Genomic DNA, 11,040 nt, shown 5'->3' with positions numbered 1-11,040 from the left:
TACAGTTTATTTCCAGAGTATTTTTATATTTCTTCTTTTACACGTGAGCCTTCTCTGCACAGGAATATGCCTGAAAAACACTTCCCCAAGCACCTCATCATGAAATGGTGCCCGCAGTGCCCGCCCCACACAGGGAAGAGTGGCTGCCACCAACCCATCCTGTCTCCTAAGAGCGGTGCCTCCACGATGGTGACGGGACAGCGGTAAAAGCCGTCATCGACAAGGCCCGTATTTCAGAGAGGAATAAGGCAAAGTCTATCGAGGGCCCTAGGCCACGTCCACCTGGAGAGGTGGCAGGCGGGGCGGGTCAGCAGCAGGCCTCGTCGCCATGGCGACCGCCCGCTCCCCGCGCGGCACCCATAGCTCGCCACGGCACGGGAGGGGCAGCGCGGGAAAGGCGTCCGCGCCGCCGTTGTCATGCAATGCGCATGCGCGCTGTGTGACGCAGCCCTACTGCGCATGCGTGCTGGGAGTGCAGTGTCTTTCCGGAGCGGCGGGCGCGCATGCGCCGGGCGGCGCTATTAGGGCGGTGCATGATGAGATGGCGGCGCCGCTTTGCGTGTTCGAATGAGTTTCCAGACGAGTTTTGAGGCTGTCCTAGCACTAAAAAAGACAAAAAAAAAAAAAAAAAAAGAAGAAAAAAAGAAATTTCCCTCTCCAAATCCCTTCATTCTCTTAAGTGCTGTGTCCAGGTTCCATGTGTCTGACAAAAGAATTAAATCCACGGTCCGAGAATCCGTAATAGCTGCATTTAATCCTATAAGGACGGTGGGAACAGAGCTCAAAAAGCATGTTATCTGTAACAGCCTATTTTAGACAATATAATCTCACGTGGAGAGTGAAATAACCCCGGCTGAAGCTCGCAGTGGCTGTGAGGAGTCTGTGAGTTTGTGCGTTGCGGGAGCAGCACCAGCTGGTAAAGATTGCTGAGGGTAAGGAAAATGAAGTGCTAGAGCCTTGTGTGAGCATGGCTTTCTGCTAGGAAACAGAACAAAACACGAGAGTGTGAATTACTGTTACCTTTTGCATATTAAACCCACGTAGTGGATCCCAGCCAGGAGCTTTGGAGTAGCTGTGAGATGCTCCTTTTTCTGAAGCTGAAAATCTCGTGTCTGTAACGCTGCCTTAATTCCCAAAGTAGGTCAGGAATGCAGGCACTGAGGTAGGGATGTGTAGTGAGTGAGTCACGGTGTGATCAGCTGTTGAGAATGCTGTGTGCTGCTTACATTCCTTAGCTGCTAACTTGTGTCTGTAACAATAAACAGAAGAAGCGTTACATTGCTTTATCTTCTTTTGTTGCATAGAAACGGGTTAATTGCTTGTTTTCCAGGAGCTGCTTTGGGGAGTGTGACTGTTTTCATATAAAGCCAAACTGAAGAGTTTGCATTGTGGAAACAGATGAAACAGCCGTTGTCCTGGGGAATCCTAAGCAGCCTCAACACAGCACCAAATCTGGCAGCGCTAACAGGGCCAAACGTAGCGGAGGAGTTGCGTGCCTTCTCTGTGCGGTCATGTGTGGACTCACTGCAGCACATCTGGCTGTGAAGCTGTGATGCATCACCCAGGGTGAGGTATGGTGACTGTTCATCTTCTCTGGAGTCATTTTTTCCACCTCAGCAGCGGAGAAGAGATTGCAGTCTTGGTGCAGAGAACACTTGGTGAGAGGTAGCGCTGACAGAGCTGCCTGGAGGTGGAAAGTTTGGTTCTTTGGGAGTTCTTTTACCACTCTCCTGAAATGTCTGAGCTTTTCTTACCCAAGATTAATATAAATGCAGCCTTAGTTCACTTATAATTGTGATAAAGTTTATATAGCACAATTTCTATAGGTAGGTGGCAGGTGGTGGGAGGGGAATGCAAGTACTGTTTATCCGCTGGATGGTGCTGTTGTTTTGTGCAAATAGCAGAGGTCCTGCATAGCTCCAACTCCAACCTCAGTTACTGTTTTTCTTCAGCAAGAATTACCAAGAAGTGCACAGTCTTTTCCTCCTTAGCAAATTTCTGATGAATCCTGTATGTTGCGATCTGCTTTTTGTCTGGCATTCCTGGGACTGGCTGAACTTAATTGCTAAATATGGGAAAAGTCATATTTTCACTGGTTTCCACCCAGCCTGTTTCAACTCTGAGTAATTCATCCTCACTTGGACCAGATTATTATTACTGTTATGTACTGTTATTACTGTTATGTACTGTTACTGTTATTATTACTTTTAATGTAAATCTTTCCTTAGTCCTTCAGTTCCCAAGAGTTCAGCTTTGTTTCATCTGCAGGATGAGTATTTGTTGGCTCAGTCAAGTGCACTAAGTTAGCTAAGAGTCACTGGAATAAAAGTTTGTTGTCAACAGGACTACTTGTGTCTGAAGGAAGAAGACTTCTGTTTCAAGGAGCACTGCATGAAAATTGTAGGTTAAATGTTGCCAGTTATTCCTCCTGTGTGGGCTGGGTTTCCTTGACCTGCACCAAAGGATTCCTGCGTCATATCCACTGTCCTTGTGGTAGGATAGAGCCACATGGCATTAATGAAGAAGCAAAATAGTAAGGAATATGAATCCCAGTCACCCTGAAGCAGGGGAAGTGGCATTCTGAAGGCTTGTTTCTAGGAGGAGATTGTATATTTCTGCTATATTCAGGCTGCCTTAGTCCTTCTTCCCCCTTGTGCGTAGACCATGCCAGTTTCAACAACCCTACCATTGCATTGTTAAATTAACAGTGCTGTGAGTGGGATAATGAGACAGTTCCCTAAAACGTCCTGAGGAAATTGCACGCTGTCCTGTACAACCCTGCTGTCTTCTGTAATTTGTCAGCACAGTGGAGGTGGAGAAATTGCTGTGTGGTTTTACACCTAATTCACGCTGTGAACTGTAGGATCCGTCACGCTGCCCCTGAGGTCCTGTGGAGACTTTGGTTGCAAGCATTCTCCCTATGTCTGATCTTACAGACAGCGTCCGCATTGGAGAGCAAAATGAGGGCAGGAAGTCTGATGTCGATGTAGTGGGAATATAACTTCAACAGAGAGAAATTTCTGTGTGATACAAAGACATAAAAGAAAATCGTGCGCTATAGATTAGTTACCTCGAGAAAAAGCCTTCTGGGAAGCAGCCAACACAGCAATATTCTGCCTGGGATGTGACGCAGCTGCACGATGTGAAGATCCTACAGATGGCAGTGTCAGCCACGCTGCCCCTCCAGGTGGGTTCTTGTAGGGCAGCTCTTCTCTGGCTGCAAACATTCTTTTTGTCAGCTCCTCTCCTGGACTTCTGTGGCAAACAGTTTCTTAATAAAGGGTGATTTCTCATCCTTGTTTGCTGATGGATAGCCTGTACCCAGGAATTATCTTGCATTGATAGTTTAATAATTTTTATTCTGAGAAGCCCATGTTGTTGATGTCTCTGTTCACCTTTCAATAACGAGAGATGAGGCAGACAGAACCCCTCTTGCTAATTGTATCATAACAGGTGGGCTTTAACCTGCCCTTTGTAGCCATAACCACCCTCAGACCATCCCCAGCTGAGAACAAGGGACCCTTCCTAGTCTGTGAAGACATGCACACGCAGACACTTGGGTTCAGGATCTGGGATGGTAATGAGTGGCTTTGTCCTCGGTATCTCAGCATGTGGTTGATAGCCGAGCTATTGTACAAGACCTTCTCTAAACAGGTGGGCCCCAAGGCAGATTGCTCTGCATTAGTTCATGGTTCATTGTAGGGAAAGGTGTGGCTGGAATGCTGATGGCATGTTTCAGTGCATTTGGGAAGGAATGGGCTAAAATGGTACCTTGATCAATTCCACTTGCGAATTGCAGTGTCGAAACAAAGTTCCATTAACTGGATTCTGCTCTGACTCGAGGCAACTTTGTACAATTGGTGCCTGAAGGTTTGCGGGCATGAGTGCAACTTGGGTCGGCCTTCAGGTAACGTTAGTGACTGCCTAGCCTGCCTGGATGTTGGCCCCTTTGGGTGCAGTCATGCAGGCAGAGCAGCTGCATGTGACTGGGTGTACCTGTCCCTGGATCCTTGGCAAAGGTCAGGCATCCTTAAGACACTGTTTTGTGTTGACTTTCCTATCTATGAGTATGGCATTCAATGGGCAACAATGAACAACCAAAGGATATGACTTCACAGGAAAAATTTATTGCAGTTGAACTAGGCAATAAATTTTGGGGGGATAACAAACCAAAGTCTAGCCACATGACATGACAGGGAGCACTTTTATCTTCTGAATAGGTTAGATAGCAAACCATGTGTAAGTTCACAAACGAAGATCTGTCTATTTATCTTTAAAGGGCTATTAAAGTAGAGGACACTGTGTATTTTTCTAATTCTGAAATCAGATGACATTTGAGAGGACCTGAACTTCCATCCTGGAAGCAGTATAGTTATTTTAATGTATTCATGGGGCACTTGAGTGATTTAAATATTTGAGTGATTTAAATAGGTTGACTTGATGGACATCAGTGAAATATTTTGGTGGCGGCAAAGCAAAAAGCCCGTTTGAGACTGGAGAGCTGCTGGAGCATTGTGGCTTCAGCCATCAGCACTCTGAGGATGTTGTGGTGGAGCCACCAGTGTCTAGATGAAGCTAAAACCAAAAAGATGCCGTGTAGCTCTGGGCAAAAGCAGGACTTGTGGTGTCATCCTGGTTACATTCTCATGTGGTGAACTGCCTTTGACCACTCTGTCTCCTTTCTGTTTATTTCAGACTTGTCTGAAGAAGTGTGTGGTGCTGGAGCATGGCTGACAGCGTTGTTCCAGCAAAGATCATGTTTCAGAACCAGCTGAAGGAAAGACAGTAATTTAATTTGCAAGTGCTTTCAGACAAATTACGTAAATGCTATAAACCTAACTGCTTGTTCTGTACTACTGAATGCTCAGACTGCCATAAAGTTTCACAGAACAGCACTCACAGTTAAATTATCAGAAGAGTTATTTTCTCAAGTCCTTATTTTCATTGAGTCATGGAATCATTTGGGTTGGAAAACACCACTGAGGTAATTAATTAATTCTGTCTGCTTTGATAAGAGTCTCCACTTGGTTGTTTTATGCATTGTCTCAACCACTATGAATTTATTTGAAGTAAACTGGACTGACGTTTACTTACAGTTGTAAGATAAAGGTGTAAATATGAGTTCAGATATTGACCGGATGTTGACTGGAACAAGATGGGTACCATAAAAACTGGTCAGTGGAATGTCAGCCTGGTTTTACCTGGGGAGAATTAGTTTCCTGACTGGTGGCTGGTATCAGCTGTTCACTCACTCCCCCGTACCCCAGTGGAAAAGGAGAGCAAACTGGAAAAAAGTAAAACTCATGGGTTGAGATGAAGTCAGTTTAATTGGACAGAACAAGAGAGGAAATTAATAATATTAATGACAGAATATAATACAAAACAAGTGATGCACAATGCAGTTGTTCCCCAACCAAAGACGACCAGTCAGTGAGCAGCTCCATGCCACGCTTTGCACTGGAGCAGTACCTGTCTTTATGAAACGCAGCTCATGGGTGGAGATGTGCAATAAAACACTTTTATTAGAAACAGACCAGCTGATCCCTTTTGGCTCTGTCTGACATTGTGCAAACCTTCCTAGAGATCTAATGCTTGCAAGACAAGCCCCAGTTGAAAAGATGATAAGTAGCTCCCAGGGGACTGGGAGAGACTGGTATGCCATTCCCAAATGAAAGAATCTCACATTTCCACTACAATAGCACAGTGTGCTGCTCTCCTTCTCATCTATGTTTTTGCCTGTGGTTTTCCCAGCACATTTATAGGTAGTGTGCAAATAGGGTGGCAAAGAGTCACCTTCTGTTCCTGGAGGCAAAAGTTAATAGGAGTGAGATGAAGAAAGGTAGCACAAGGCCCTCTAGGTTTCTAGATAACACAGGAGAACTGATGAATGGAAGACAGTAGATAAAAGAGAAGAGAAGCACGCGGTTTCCAGCAGTAAATCCATCTCACCTTTCACAAGGCCCCGTGGCTTTGTTATTCTTGCAGCTAAAAATCACTTTTCTGATGCATCTACCAGGGACAGAGAGGAAGGCACTGTGAAGCTGCAGTTTTCCAGCTGTAAGGCAGGGACACCATGATGTACATCACTCAAGCAGGCTTACAGGGTACTGTACTCTGTAAGCACTTTTCACGCCAAAGGATGCCAAATGGCACAGTTGCTCTTCCAGTTCTAAAGAGGAGTGGCTTCTGATGCTGAATTAGAGGGAAGAATAGGGGGAAGATCTTTACAAAGAAGTCTTGCACATTTGGCTTGAAACGTGGTAGACCAGCACAACTGTGATTTGGTGCTGGTCCTTATTTTTGCAGGTATATGTGAAATGCTGAGAGGTGTGCCTGCATTTCCTGCTAGGGGTACAGAGAAGGGTTTGTGGTCCTTATGTTTCTCCAGAGTGGCAGAGAATCCAGGAATGCTCCCAGTCCTAGCAGCTGATGGGCAATCCTTCTACTGAAGGGCTGATTTTCAGGTGAGGAGCCAGCTGACCACGAGTTCAGTACATCAGCTGCTCACCTGTCTGCAGTACTGCCCTGCTGCTGAGTAAACAGCTCTCTCAGAGGTTCCTCAGAAAGAAGAGAATATTCTCTAACTTTCTATCAATAGGTTTTAAAGGAGAAATAAAAAAAAACCAAACCCACAATCCACAAAACTCACAAATCAGCCCTTGAAGTGATGTCAGTTTAGTCTCTCTGCCTGTCAGCTCCGTGTTGATACGCTAGGCTTCCTGCTGGGATGGGACAGACAAAAGGCTGTTTAGGGAGGCATTTGGGTAAAGGAGCATTGATTGCTTCCAGCCTGTGTAACTACAACTGAGTGTGTAGCCATTGTTGCTGGGAGCATACTTCTTTTTGTTTATTTGTCGGCTGTTTTTCTTTAAATTCTCTCAAATGAGGAGGCCCATCAGTCTTCTCTGCTTGGTGTTTCTGAGAAAGGAAAAAGGAATGCAGGGACCAGTGCCATTTCAGTTTTGCAGCTTAAGCAAGGCAGGGTCCATGGCAAACAGCTGAAGAAGCAGAAAAGCAGTGATGGAAAATTTAATCTGTTCCATTTAAGAGGTTAGCACCTCTAGCTTTGGCCACAAGGACCTCAAAGAACCTGAGCAGGAGCTGTGATAACAGAAAGAACCAGAAAGAGTCCCAGTGATTAGTGGCTGTAATATAGGCAAATTCAGAGCACTTATAGCCTACCTCCAAGCAAGTGATTGCTCCACGCAAGGACTTTACCTCGTGTGGGAGAGCTGCCTGTGTTCACACTGCTGGCTGGAAGTAGGGGAAATATTCCAGGTCGGACCCATGACATCTGCTGTCATAAAGTAGATTTCAGGCCATTTCCTTACCAGGTCAGCTGGGTAAGGATGGATACCACACAGGCAAAACAGCACTGAAAACCACAATGGTTTACACATTCTTTGTGCAGTTCTGCTGCTCTTGCAGCACATCTTGGCATGCCCTCTTCCTTTGCACAGACATGAGGAAGTGGAAAACACACAGAGCACAGGCGAATAAACGAGGTTTGATACACAGCCCTCAGGAAGCTTTGCACACAGATAAATTATTGGTGTGGCTCAGACTTGTGCTAACAGCCTCAGCACACGGATCAGATCGTGATAAAGCTTATTTAAAAAAAATAAACAGAACAGACGAATCTGCCTTTTGTCTGCCCAGGATGTAACTAAAGATATAGTTAAGTGGATCTGGAGTTAAACAAAATGTTAGAAAAGTACTAGGAAAGAGCCATCTTCACTTGGCTTCAGGTAGATTTCACTCAAAAAAGTCTTATTTTCAGTGCTGAAGAACAGAATAATTTCTGGTGTAGGCATTGCTGCTGGCAGCTGGTTGTGCTGGGCCAGGAGCTTGGAGTCTCTGCACAATGAGAGGAGCAGCATCTCTTGGGACTGCCGGTAGGGCTGCCAGAGGAGCACACAGAACCTCTAATCTGGGAAAGGAAGCTGGCGTCTGCCCTGTGGCCCTTGAGAAGTTGCCAGCGCCTGTGTCAGGTTGCAGTCTTGCCAATTATCTCCCTGGCAGTGGAGGTGAATGAAAAACAGTTTTCTATGGGCTGGGAGCCCAGTAAGTCCCAGCAATCAGGCTTCTTACAGAGCTTTGTAAGGGAGCAGCTTTGTTCTTGGTCTGTGTTTTCACTGGATCATCCCTCACCACGGCTGAGTGTGCAGCCACACTTCCTCACCTGACCTTGTGTTTGAGCTCCCCAGGCTGCCTGAGCTCTGGCAGGCTGATTTCAGCAACGAGGGTGAAAAGAAGATGAAATATTATTCCAAGGAAATGAAACCCATTAGGATTTGGGATTTTTGTTTGTTTGTTTTTTCTTCCCTTGCGCAAATACAGGAAGGTGAAAAGCTGTATGTTTTGCAAAGCGACCCTGCTTTCAGCTCCTGTACCTGCCAGAGATTTGACTATTCCCCAAAGCACAGCCTTTGCTGAGCAGAGTGCTACAGACCTTCTCCACAATTGTTAGCACAGCTCCTCAAGAGCAAAGAAAGCTGCCTTTTTCTGGTTGTGGGAATCTTGCTATCCCTCGTGGCTCTTGGGATTGCAGCAATGTCACGTGGAGGAAGTCGAAGGAAAATGCTGACTGCCTCCAGAATTTCCCTTTGGGATTCTGTTAACAATACATGCCTTGTAGTCACACACAAGCAGCTTCTCCCAAGCAGAATGCCCAAAGGTGCAGAGGGCTGGGAAGACGAAGGCTGAAATGAAGCCATTGCTGTATGTGCTGCATATCAGTGCTTCAGGACCAACAGCTGCCCCCGTAAGACAATGTTTTGGAGATGTGAGCAGAATTGCTGCTTGCATGTTGCGCTCCCAGACCTGTAACCTGGCTCTCCAAAATTGCTTAGGGCTTCTGAGTGCTGCATGACCAAACCCTTTCTAAATGCCTCTCACTATTCAGTGGATCTCCTCTGATCCTAGGTTCACTTGGGGAAGATTGAAATGTTTTGCTGTAGATGGAGGAGCATAGCCTGGGCTAACAACCTCCCCGTGTTGCTTCAAGGGCTTTTTCAAATCCGTTGTTGTTTCATTGTTTCTCTCCTCTGTCCTCTGATAACTGGTGTTTTTCACTTTAATCCAGAGAGTGGAATTTTTTAGGAAGAAATGCAGTTACTGCTGATGTAGCTACAGGGGCTCCCTGCAGATGCTAGGATGCATCAGTTGGGACAAGGTAGGCATGCAACCTTTTGTTGGCTTTCCTGTAACTTAGAGCAAACATCAGCACTCTGTGTGTTTAGGAACAGTGTGAATGTTAGCTTCTAACATTTGTGATGTTGGCAACAAAAACTTATTCCCAGTTTTGTTTTTGATAAGAACTGCACAAAACCAGCTTCCAGACTAAGAGCCATTCCCACTTGAGTTATCAGGGTTAATATTTAACTGCTCCCTGTGAGTTAAAATAGCTGTTTGCTGTAGTATGTAAAACTGCATTTCAGGTGCGGGGGATCATCTCTGTTTGCCTTTCCCTTTGCTAGTGGGGAGAGGTGTTCTGGACTGCCAAGTCAGTCTCTGGCAAAGTGCACATTTGCATGATATGAACTGGGGAAACTGGGACAGGGCAAGACATTGTCAGGTGCTACGGGTCAATGGGAAACACCATCTCCTAGATCTGGATATGCTGATAGCTCCACTCAAGCGTGGTGTGTGCCCTCAAAGCTGTGGCAGGGATTCATTTACCCTCGGAATGTTTTGTGTGCACTTGGCATCAGTGGAGCTTTGTTTGAACTGACACTAGTGATGAGGAAAGCCTGGTTCTACTTGTCCTACTGAGGTACAGTAGTGTGGAAAGCAGTTGTCTCTCTGTACGTGATGACATGATTCAAAATTAAGGAACACGAAGAAAGAAATGGTATTGTGGTTTCACCAAAGTGATGTATGTCTTCTACGTTCTGCAGCTGTTCATGGACCCAAGTTCATCCATGCCCTGTATCACTGTTGAAGTAGCATCACTGGCATTTTCTGTCCACTCAGTGATCATTGTGAAGGGATGGGGCAAGAGTTCAGCCCCAAAAAGGGACTGGTCCTGGCCATGGCAGTGGAGGAAACTTGACAGGGAGCTCAAAAAGAACAGCTGGAGAGTGCAAACTATCTGTGTGCCATCTGTCTGTGTGACAGCTCAGAGCCAAAGGACGTGTTCCTGAGCCAGGTGAGCCTGTGTAACAAGTTTGTTGGCCATAGCAGAGTGAGATTGGGGTGAAGTTGACATGCTTTTAAGAAGTGAAAAAGTGAGACTGAACTCTGGTAGTCTGAAAGTTGGGTTGGCTTGTTGGAGAGGGAGGGGACTGGCTGGCTGCAACTGTCAGATAATCTGACTGTAAGCACTGACTCCTCTGCATTGTGGTGGATGTGCAAGGAGTCCAGCTCTGATCTGCAGCAAAAGCACTCCCGAAGTAAAATGGATGTGTGTGTCTTATCAGCTTTTGTGGGCAGGGATTGCCTTTGGATTGGAGCTACAGTCATGGCAAGAAGAAGAAACCAAAGATCTGTTTGTGCTTATGCTTCGAATCTTTCCCAGTCCCTCGGGTTGGTGGTGGTTTGAAACCTATTTTCTTCCTCTAGTGTGTGACAACCCTGCCTGTGCCACAGGAGTCGGAACTGGATGATCTTCAAGGTCTGTTACAACCCATTCCATGTTTCTTTGACTGCAAGTGTGGCTGCTCTTGTACTTCACACCAATGCTCCCAGTGATGCCTCCACCAGATTAGAGGTAAAGGATTTCCTTCTTCTTACACCAGATTAACTTCATAGAGGGAAATAGAGGAAACCTCTCCTGTCTGTAGTAGAAAGTGTTTCTTTTCCCAGTTTGGGTAGCAGTAAGTTTTAAATAATAGAATTGGTGTAAAACTGCTGTCTTGTCTGACAAATTGGACCTGTGTGTGAAGATACAGGGAGCCTTAGGAGAGAGGGTGTGAACATTCTTGCAGGCAAATCCAGAGAGAAGACCAGCCCACTGGTTCAGTACACCTGGAAATAGCTGCATGGGGCACACCTCTGGGCAGCAGCAGCAGAGCTTCCATCTCTCCCGGGCCTCTCACT

This window comes from Tetrao urogallus (assembly GCF_951394365.1).
Source record: "Tetrao urogallus genome assembly, chromosome: 18".
NCBI classification, from domain to species: domain Eukaryota; kingdom Metazoa; phylum Chordata; class Aves; order Galliformes; family Phasianidae; genus Tetrao; species Tetrao urogallus.
This window is presented reverse-complemented; position numbering follows the sequence as displayed.